An 11,738-nucleotide genomic window follows, 5' to 3' on the forward strand; every position below is an offset into this window, starting at 1 on the left:
GTATTCACTGTTTTGACCTTGCGAGATGTATCTTTCATTTGATACTGTCTGTGGTCTGTATTCTCTGTTTTGACCTTGCAAGATGTATCTTTCATTTGATACTGTCTGCGGTCTGTATTCACTGTTTTAGACCTTACCAGCTGTAGCTTTCATTTGGTACCTTATGGGGTCTGTGTCTCCATTTGTTAGACGGAACCAGGTGTGTCGTTCGTTCGATACTCTCCTGGAATCTATGATTCTTTTGCCTTAGTCAGCAGTCCTCACTGCTGAGGCATATGTTATTTCCCTAACTTCTTTTGCTTTCTTTAATAATCAAATTCAGTATTTTGATAATGATAGCGATTAAGGGAAAACTACTTTTTACCACACTAACTCCGTCTAGTCTTGGTAGAAGACTGCTTTATTTAAAGAAAATATAGGATTTTCTGGAAAGAACTCTAATACACTGTAAATTCTTAAACCACTACATTATAAAGTTATTTGAATAAAAAGTCACTAAATTCTTATGAACTCACCAGCATTTGTAAAAATGCTGATACTCGCTTTTCAAATAACTTGTATTCTCAGGTTAGCAATTAGACAGGTACATCCCAGGAGCTGTTGATGAAGATACATCCCAGGAGCTGTTGATGAAGATAGCTTAGTACCACGCTGTAATTATTCTATTACTTGTATTACCTTGTTGTATTGTAAAGTAAACCATGTAAAACTATTACTATTAATGCAATGTTTTGTTGTGCTTTGATTACTATAATGCATGTGTTGTGATACTTGACATGACGTCATCCACCCCGGAAAGTTTCCGCCGTTCCGGTTTTGGGGTGTGACAACTTAGGAAGTGTTAGAATGCTCAAAACCCATCAATTATAGCACTTCTTAAATCAAACAACCCTATACGGCCCTTCAAACCAAATTCCCCGTACCGCGAGTAGTTCAAATATATAATAATAACACTTTGTATATTATATTTTACAATATATATATATATATATATATATATATATATATATATGGGATGGGGAAAATACATTACAGCCCTACCTAAGCTTAGGTACTAAACCTTTAAAATATGTCGTTTTAACTTACTAATTATATTCAATTTGGTTTTCATTTGGTAAATATATCATTCACAATAACATTTCTTCCCTCCATTATCGTTTTACCATTCTTGTTTTCTTTCCTCCTTCATCGTTTATTACTTCATCCTAGTGAACAATATTGTTTTCCATCGTCACGAAGGTCGAAGATAATCAATGGTCTTTCTTGTTTATCAAAACTATTGTGTACATCATGAATCTACATCTTCAAGTGTTAATCATGAATCCATAATCGCAATCTTTATATAGTAAAACAACGTATTTTCATGAGGTTTAGTACCCAAGCTTAGGTGGGGCTGTAATGTATATTCACTTTTCCCAAATATATATATATATATATATATATATATATATATATATATATATATATATATAGTTTATAGGTTCATAATAACGATAATAGACTTAAACGTCAGCTATACTTAAAGTAGGGTAAGCATAACTTACTTATAAGAGGGTTTGACTAGGAACCGGGCTTTTCGGGGGCAAAACTTCTGAGCCGAAAGCTCTTCTTCTCAGAGCCTTCTGGCGCTCCAAACTCACCTCTTACCACTTGGGAAGTACTAAGGGTTAGGAGGGGTTTAAAGAGAAGTTAGAGAGAGAGAGAGAGACAGACAGAGACAGAGACAGAGAAATGCAAGGTGTGAAAAAAAATGGGAGAACCTCGCATGCTATTTATAAGGGCTGGCCTGCGCAATACGTTGGGCGTTCCTCAGAGCTACGTTGCGCGTACCCAGTACGGTGCGCGTACGAGGGGGCAAGTGTCACCTCCGAATGAGATACTGTGGAGAGCAAGCATGGGAGAGGATTTGGCAACGTCACCCTCCTCGCAGTAGCTTACTCCCGAATTCTAAATTCCGTAACTTTCGCATATGAGCTCCTTTTTGACGTTATTTATATCCATGCATAGGTGGCGACGTAATCTACGACTTTCATTTAGACTCCGTCGGCTAATTTTGACTTTATTTTTAAAGTTATATTTTAACAGGCCTGGAAAAGTAAAGTTTGTTAAAAATTCATAACTTTGTCATCCGACATCTGTTTTCGTCTATCTTTATATCTTTGAGTTCTTATTAACGAGATCTTCAATTCTCTTTTAGATTGTGTCGGCTTAAAATCGGTCGATCTAAAATTCGAACTCCGGTCTGTGTACTGCTATGCTAAATCTTTGAAAAATCATAACTTCCTCATACAAAGTCAGATTTGGACATTTTTTATGTACGTTCTCGGTTTAAAGTATACTATGACTTTCTCTTAGATTGATTTGCTAAAAAGTATTTAATCGTAAACTCGCTTTTTACGTCACACAGGGTCGTGCTGGTTTTGTCGCGAAACTTCGACAGGTCATAACTTCTTCGTTATAACTCAGATTTTAGCATTCTTTATATGTACGGAACCCTTGTGACATATACTATAACTTGGTTAAAACTATTCATTCTAAATAATCTTCCATCAAAAAGTCATTTTTGACGCTTATTGTCTCTAAATTGAGTAGCCCGAATTTGTGTGTGTTACACACACACACTCTCACACACACACACACACACACACACATATATATATATATATATATATATATATATATATATATATATAAGCAGGCAGATTGGGTCCACAATCATCGGACTGTATTACTCTCGGGTCTAGAATCATCAGACTGAATTATCCCCGACGTACTGGATTTCCTTAGGTTTGTTGGCTTACAACACATAGTAGTAAATCCTCAACCCAACTGCACTATGTTGACATATGCAATAACTAAACAATAACCAACAAGTACAAGTAATCATACAAATATACCAATCTAACAGACCACTATAACATAAACAAACATCACATACACAAGGATACGTAACACAATCTAGTGGTCCGAAATTTATGTCATCAAACCACACATACAGTTAGGAAAACTCATCTCAATCTGACGACAAGATGGACCACGCACCCAAGATAACGATATCTAGTCTCCTCACGCTAAACGCATAACAAAATCCTCATTAATAATTAAGGGAATACTTAACCCCCATATAGTCTTAGTTCATAGCTAATCCTCCTTGGGCAAAAGACCATTCTGTCCATTCAAGACTACTTCCCCACACAATTGATCAAAAATCAAAACAAGTAAAAAAAGTCAACTACCAATCTTCATTTGACTTACGCCCTACGTAGCATAACCTACACCTTGTATAGAGTCCCTGATCCCAAAAATTCTATTAAGCTCTTAATACAGCAAGCCAAACCTCCAAACTCCCAGATCTGATCTAAATGAATGTCGTCATGGATAAAGTCTCTGACTTTATCCATTTACATGGTCACAAAAGGCACAAAACCAAAACCTAGGTCCATAAAGTTATCTATTGCTCAAGAACTCAGGGTGGCCGGTTTCAAGAGGCATTTTAGGGTTTCTGGAATTATGATTAGAGGATAATTAGGAAATTGGATAATTACCAATTCAATATAATAGTATTATATTGGTTTTGGGCTTATCTAGGGTTTCCTACTTGCACTATATAAAGGCCCCCTAGCCTTCATATTTCGACCATCACTTTTTCCTCTAGGGTTGGCCAAAATTATACTATCATTCCCTATGTACGAGAAGTACGTCCAACATACTCCCATTTTTCTGAAACTGACAACAATGCCCCCTAGGTACCAAATTTGAAAACTTTATACATACTAAGGGTAAAAAATGAAAAGTATCTTGAATCGAGTGTTACAAAAAGCAATATCTTTGGGCCCCTCGATGGTTTGATGTCAACATCTGAAGTGCTTGGCCGAGCCCGGACTGAATTGATGTGTTCAATTAGTAGTCTAAATTCAGTTGTCATAAATTAGGAAATCGAGAAACATAATCTTGGATTATGAGATTGATTCTAATCCATGTCTCGTATCAATACAATATCTTGAAGAACGAAGGAATATTTGATCATTTGTCTTAGGGCCAATGTTTGATTAAATCAGAGTTCGGCAATGGCTTTGGAAAGCACTATTTTCTATTTGATTATACTTGCAATTGTAGTTATAGACTTGTCCAAGTGGGATACTGTTGTATTAAGGTGTCTAAGCTCATAACTAAATTGGTATAAACTTAAAAATAGAAGCAAAGTCCTTTTGGGTTGCCCTTATAACTAGAAATATCTACAAATGATATTAGGAGAGAGGAATGTTTTATTAATATATATTATGTGATTAATATATTAATTGCGAATAGATAATCAATATGTTAATTTGCTATGTGATTAATAAATTTACACGAGATCAATAGTTAAATAATTGATTTATTAATTTTTATGGTTAATAAATTAATAAGAAATAAATTAGAATTAATTAATTATTAATAAAAATTCATCTAGAATTAATTTAGGATTAATTGGATTTAATTAAAGATGCAATGGGTGAATTGTGTTTGTTCAATATTTGAACAAAAGAAGAAACTCTAGAATCATTCAATGGGTGGACGAAATTGGGAGTCTTTCTAGGGTTTCCATAAGCCTCCTGGTTGCATAAAAGGAAAAGATTTTAATTAGGATTAAATATATTATTTAATCAATTCAGATCCTGCTTTGCTTGCAGGTTACCTAAACTATAAATAGGACCCCAAGGCATCAATTTTCGTTCATAAAATTCCTAAGAGTATTAGGAACGGAATTTCCTTCTTCTTCCTCTCTTTCCTCTTCATTCTAGGGTTTTGGGTGTGAGCCATAAGAGGCATGTGATTTCTGGTGATTGTTTTCTAGAGCTTGTTCAAGAAGGATTTTATTGATTATTTACAACAATAATCAAAAGGTATGTAAACCCTAATCCCTTTGTGAATTTCGAAAATAGTAGGGTTTTCCTAGGGTTCTTGATGTTCAATTGTTTGTTGCAACAAGTAGTGAAAACTTAGATCCAATAGGTTGCATGTGAACTTAGGGTTAAGTTTTTCCGCCACATAATTTTTGTAACCTATAAAACCTATCATCTTTTAGTTGCGAAAATTGCAGTTTTGTCTTCAAAAAATGTCTTCACCCTCATTTCTTGTTACATTTTTGTAAAGTAGATTATTTCTAACAACTAATCTATTATTTACATAAATACACCAAGAAAACTAACCTATTTTTATTATTACATACATATGAATAAATAAGTTATTACAACCATTTTTATAATAAAAACAACAAACACAACAAACATAATGGTCACTGACTAGTTTATACACATCAAACATATCAACATACACATTAAAAACATTTGTTTTTCTAAGACACCTTTAAATGAAAAAAGATGCATGAAACTTTTGTCACATAAAAATAACAATTATAAAGTCGTCATAGAAAATATGTATCAACTTGTTTTTATACAAAACCAAGTTATCCATATTCTCTAAAAACTATGATTTCCAAAAATCAAATGTAAAATCCCAATTTTCAAGACCAAAAATTTTGTTTTAATTTATGTTACTTATAAATCCGTTTACTGAAAAAACATCATTAATATCATATGAAACCATAAAACCATGTTCATACGTCTCAAAAATCATATCATCAATAGTAATAATTGTAACGCTCTAAAAATTTCAACCACTTTAAACTTTTCAAAAACAACCCCATTTCATTAAGTTATTACAAAAAGGTTTTCAATACAATTATTATCAGAGTCTTCCCAGAACCACATCATAAAACATAATCATGAGGAGCGGTACGATCACGCATTTGCCTTGCCACGGTCTCCTGAAGAACCTGAAAAACATTAAACCACAACTATAAGCCCGAAAGCTTAGTGAGATTACCCCCAAAATACCAACCACATATACCATACACGCACAACATGCCATATCATAACAGAACACAGAACAGCCATGCACTTCGGGTCTACTGTGTGACTGGTCCGCCGCACCGGCCTTCAGTCCACCTGGTCCACCCTCTGAGTCTATCCATATAGATCGAGTCTACAGTGTGATTGGTCCGCCCGCACCGGGCCTTCAATCCACCTGGTCCACTCACTGAGTCTACAGTATGACTGGTCCGCCTGCACTGGGCCTTCAGTCGGCCTGGTCCACTCTCCGAGCCTTGACACGTCTGGTCCGCCCTCTTGGGGCCTACAACCTATCCGGACCGCTCGTTGGGCCTTCGGGAAAACCGGTCCGCCCTGGGTATGTTGGCCTACAGCACAAAGCAGGACCCGCCTCAACCCAACTCCAGTCCAACAACCATGTGCACATAAACATTCAATCATATAACAATTCACATCCAATCAAACCGATCTAGCAGATCACATAGCATAACATCATCCTAACCAGGATACCGACCTAACCGGCCACTAGCATAAACTATCCTAACTACCAGGATGCAACATAACAAAGCAAATAACATAACAACGATACCCGAATCACAATCCGATAAAGGGTCGGCCTTGGTGCCGTAGACCCTGTCGATATAGTGAGGATAACTCACCTCGCAACTGCCGACTGAAAAGATAAGACCAAGATGCTCCGACCACTGACACGATCTCCACCACTAGCCGACACCAACACTGAGCTCAAAACAAAAGCCAACAATTACCAAAATGCCCCTGGAAGTCAACTGGTCAACCCTTGGTCAAAGTCAATCTCTTGACTGACTCTACTCGCCGAGTCAACCCGATGAATCGTCGAGTCCCCACGCTCAGAACTTCCCCAATCCGCGACTCAACTCGCCGAGTCACCCTGAGACTCGCCGAGTCCCACAACTCTGAGCCCCCTCGCACTCAACTCACCGAGTCCTCCCTTGACTCACCGATTCACGGCTCAACCAGAAGGAGGTTAGGACCTTACGACCAGACTAGCCGAGTCCAAGGCTATCTTCAACCAACTCGCCGAGTTGTTCTTCCAACTCGCCGAGTTCCTGCCCATCTTCAAGCAACTCGCCGAGTACACCTTTGTGACTCGCCGAGTACCTCTAGATCTTAATCCATACAGAAGCTTTACATGCCATGCAAAAGATCCAAACCATAGATCTACCCTTCTACAACTCATTCATCACGTAAAGTGGCAAACTTTACGTGAATCCAAAGAGATCTAAGCATAAGACACTCTAGGGTTAGGGTTTGGGACAAGATGGCTTCACCAATCACTCAAGAACAGGGACTTTAATGCACTCTAGAGCTTCTCCATTACAGATCCGAGGTAGCAACCTCAGATCTAACCTCCAAACTCAAAACACCACATCCTATCTTTTCCAAAAAACTCCAAAATGATGAATAATAGCCCAAGCAACGAAATAATACCTCAAATGAAAGCTCCAACAGAAGAGAAATCCAAATACTTGCAAAGCCCCTTGCTCCAAGCCTCTTAGCTTTCCAAAATCTCTTCTCCAAGGTTCAAAAGCTCTTAAACCACTCACAAACGTGCCTTAGGGTTTTCTGGACTTCAAGAGAGGGTAAAGAGGCTGGGGAGAGGGTATAATGTCCTTTAAATAGGGCTCATCCTCTGAAATTAGGGTTTTCTTCATTCAGCACCAACTTTCCGAGTCCAGCCGCCGACTCACCGAGTTGGCCACTTAACACGCGACCAGAGTCGCGACCCTACTCGCCGAGTCCACCCATGGACTCGTCGAGTTGCCCTTTCACATTTACACTTTGAACCCTGAAATTGAACTCCTGAACTTGGGATGTTACAATAATAACAGAGTACAATCCTATGGATCTCAAAATGCAGAAATCATGTGTGTGCGATGCGCTGCTACCATGCCAGCTCCTTCCCCTTCGACGAAGAGGTACCTAAAACCAAAACTGAAAACTGTAAGCACAAAGTTTAGTGAGTTTCCCCATCATACCACATATTATACAACAAACATAGTGTCGGGAAATTTTGGGGTGCCCAACCTACCCTACCAGACAATTATGGGGTGCCCGACCTACCTATGTCAAGTAATTATGAGGTGTCCGACCTACCCTGCCAGGCAATTCTAGGGTGCCCGACCTACCCTTCGGTCCTTGCGACCGTACTCGAGAACTATTCCTCCTACTATCTCCTATCACATAACATCATATCATACTAACATATAAACATATAAGGTAGTATCAAACCTAGATGGTTATCACAAAGACAATCATCTACCAAACAACTCTACTAGTGGGTCGGCCTTGGTGCCTTAAACCCACTTCTACTGGAAGTTAACTCACCTCAATGTCATGCAGTAACTGAATTGTACTCGATGTTGGGATAAACTCCTCTAAACTCCTACATATAACAACCTTCCTTAATTTAACATTACATACTCTTAACCCTTACAAGGGTTACTCGGGTCAAAGCCAAAGTCAAGGTCAACACCTTGGTCAATGTCAACTCCGGGTCAAAGTCAACTTCCAGTTGACTCGACTCGCCGAGTTGACCCAACAACTCGCCGAGTCTCTAAATCCTCAAAACACTAAGACCTCGGTCCTACTCGCCGAGTCTTTCATGCACTCATCGAGTTCTACTTCATACAAAGTCAGGACCTTCAACAACTGACTCGACGAGTTCATCCTTGAACTCGTCGAGTCCTTCTTCATGCACGTAGACACATTTAGCCTTGGACTCGTCGAGTTCCTTATGAACTCTTAGAGTACGCCTTCATGTTGTTGGGACTTGCCTTGAACTCGCCGTGTTCTGCTCTTGAACTCACCGAGTTCCATGATTCCCAGGTCCAGATTCACATCTATATTGTTGAGTCCTCTTATAGACTCAACCAGTTCGATCAAAGCAGAAAAAGGTTGGGGAACCATACCCCGACTCGTCGAGTCCCATGAACGAATCATCGAGCCCCCCAAAGTCCATGTCCATACAGTTGATTTCGGTTGGGTTTAACACATCTAAAATATAGATCTAGCCTCTTAGGGTCCATAATTCACATAAGATTACAAACTTGACGTTCATGCATGGGGTATTTGGCTCAAATGGCCCTAAAATGGAGTCTAAAAGATGCATGGGGCTATTATGGCAATAAAGTTGGCACCTTTATTCCATAGGAACCCTCAATGGTTCCAGATCTAAAGTCATACCCCTTTTTAACCACAAAATCCCGAATATGGCACTTCTAAGGCTTAGAAAAAGGTAGAAATGAACCGTAACTAGAGATATAAGAGATAGATGGTTAAGGTTTCAGCTTTATACCTCAAATGAGTTGGAAATGTGCCAAAACCTCTTAATCTTCTTTCTTCCACTTGATCTCTCAAGCTTCCTTCTTTTCTCAAACTTCAGATACACACAAATGGCACCAAAAAGCTCAAGAACACTCAATAAATGATTAGGGTTTCGAGTTAGGGCTTTTATGGATTGGGAGGGACAATGGAGGTTGGGTTGGGACAAGATAAGGTGTTTAAATAGGGTACAAACCCTAAATATTAGGGTTTCGTCCAGACAGTTATACTCGCCGAGTCGGGCTCTCCGACTCGTTGAGTAGGTTACTTAAAACTCGTGTCCAAGAGTCTAGTCTACTCGACGAGTTGGCCTCCAACTCGCCGAGTACCAGTGTAAAAACATACAATTAATTAAATTTAAATACGCATTGGGAACCCAGTGTTACATCAAAAATCTAACCAAACTTGCAAGGTTGCTCTGATACCAATTGTTTGGTTTTTATTCAAAAAATAGTTTCAAAAGCATAAGATCTAGCAAAGGAAGACTTAGAAATTTCGAATAATATAAAACAAGTTTATACCAACCAAGGATCATCTTGCAAGTTGTAGAAAGATTAAACACCAACCAAAGAAGAGATGAACAAATAACAACCCTTATAGTTCTTTGGGTCCTCTTTGAAGGCTTGGAAGTTGATGAAGAACGATGAACTTTAGAGACGCCAACAATTACTCAACTTGATGTAGAATGCTAGTTCTTTTGTATAAAACTCTTAATATTCTTAAGCTTGAAGTTCATAACCAATATGAACTTCAAGAGAGCATAAGATAAGCAAGTATTCTTCAAGTTTAATCCCAAAACTATAGAGAATGGAGAGAGTATGAGAGATTTCAAATTTTAGCATAAAGAAGATGAAAAGAGTACAAACCTTCATAAAGCTCTCTCTTTACCTTTAAGTCCTTAACCCTTTTAGCCATCCATGCAACTACACTTATATGTCCCCCATGCTTCTTAAGACAAGCCATGCTTTTGATTAAATTAATCAAAATCCCATGCCATCCTTTTCTTCTCTTAATTTTCAAAAATAGAAGTCAAAAGAGGACAAAACTTTTATATTTTATACACCAAATTTATAAAATATAAACTTCAACTTTTTGGTAAAAGACAAAAGAATTTATCTAGTCCAAAATATTGTGCATGGCTTATGAATTCACATCATATGAATTATGTAATGTTGCTTGGTAATGAAAATTATTACTTACATGAAATAAATAATTTCCAATTAATTATAAGAGTTTACTAAATATTTATTAAAACAATTTCTAATAAACAATCAATTGTATCAAGTTGTTATTAGTATGACACATTAGTATCATATGTTAAGAAACAATATCATTTTAATATGACTCTTGAGCATACAAGATCTTTCCCATTTTTTTTGCCTCAAACACATCAACAAAACTCCCATTATTCAATTGAAGAACTACCAAAAATCGCCTCTTTGTCAAGACCTTCAAACCAAACAACAACTCCTCCCCAAGTTTTCCAACAATTCCCCTGATCGACCATTCCAAATTTGTTATTAAAGTTTGTCAAGATTTTGGATTCTTCAAGGCCGTCAATAATGGTGTTCCAATGAAATTTATTAGTAAACTCGAATCAGAAGACATTAAGTTCTTCTCTTATTCTCTTTATCTCAAACAAAAAGCACGCCAAAATCGACCCCGATCATGAAAATCCCACTTTCTCCATTTTTGAAGAACACCTAGATCTGAGAAAGGGGGTTGACGACATAGATCTGAGAAAGGGGCGACGTAGATCTGAAAAAGGGTGGCATATGAAAACCCTATAAACATGAGGATTGAAAGGACTTCAAAGCTTAACATGGCGGCGTTAGGGTTTCATCGTCTCCTTCCACCAACGACATAGTGATGAAGAGTGTCACACCCCAAACCGGATGGCGGATTGGCGGATACGTACGGGGTGGAGCGATGATCACAGTATCACAATAATTGTATACATTGAAACACAAGTACATAAAACCCCATTATATCATATGATTATATCAGTTACATGACCCAAATGTTACTCAGTATCAAAATTCATTACAAGGTTTGCATGTTATCCAATAAAGTAGTTCTCGTAATGATGTTTGGTGTCTTGTCTTCAAAAGTAGCTCCACTAATCTGAGCTTAATTGTTTCCTGAGATTACATGTCGTTTTAAAAGTCAACATAAAGTTCGTGAGTTCATAAGAGTTCAGTTGTAGAAAAATCCGATATTTTTCCTTGTGTAAAAATCGTATCCATGTAAAATGTTTTTTATTTGTACACCTTCGGCGTAAAAGAAAAATGTATATGTGTAGTAAGTATCCAAAAGCATTTATAAAATAAAAGTTCCCATAACTTCTAAACTTATAAAAAGTGTGACTTTTCATGTGATTTTTACTATCCAAAAATCGAGTGTATAAATAAATAACCATACTTGTAAATGTAGTGTATAAGTAAATAACTATACTTATAAATATTGTGTACAAGTAAATAACCATACTTATAAATGTAGTTGTAA

This window comes from Lactuca sativa, chromosome 3, assembly GCF_002870075.4.
Source record: "Lactuca sativa cultivar Salinas chromosome 3, Lsat_Salinas_v11, whole genome shotgun sequence".
Taxonomy (NCBI): Eukaryota; Viridiplantae; Streptophyta; class Magnoliopsida; order Asterales; family Asteraceae; genus Lactuca; species Lactuca sativa.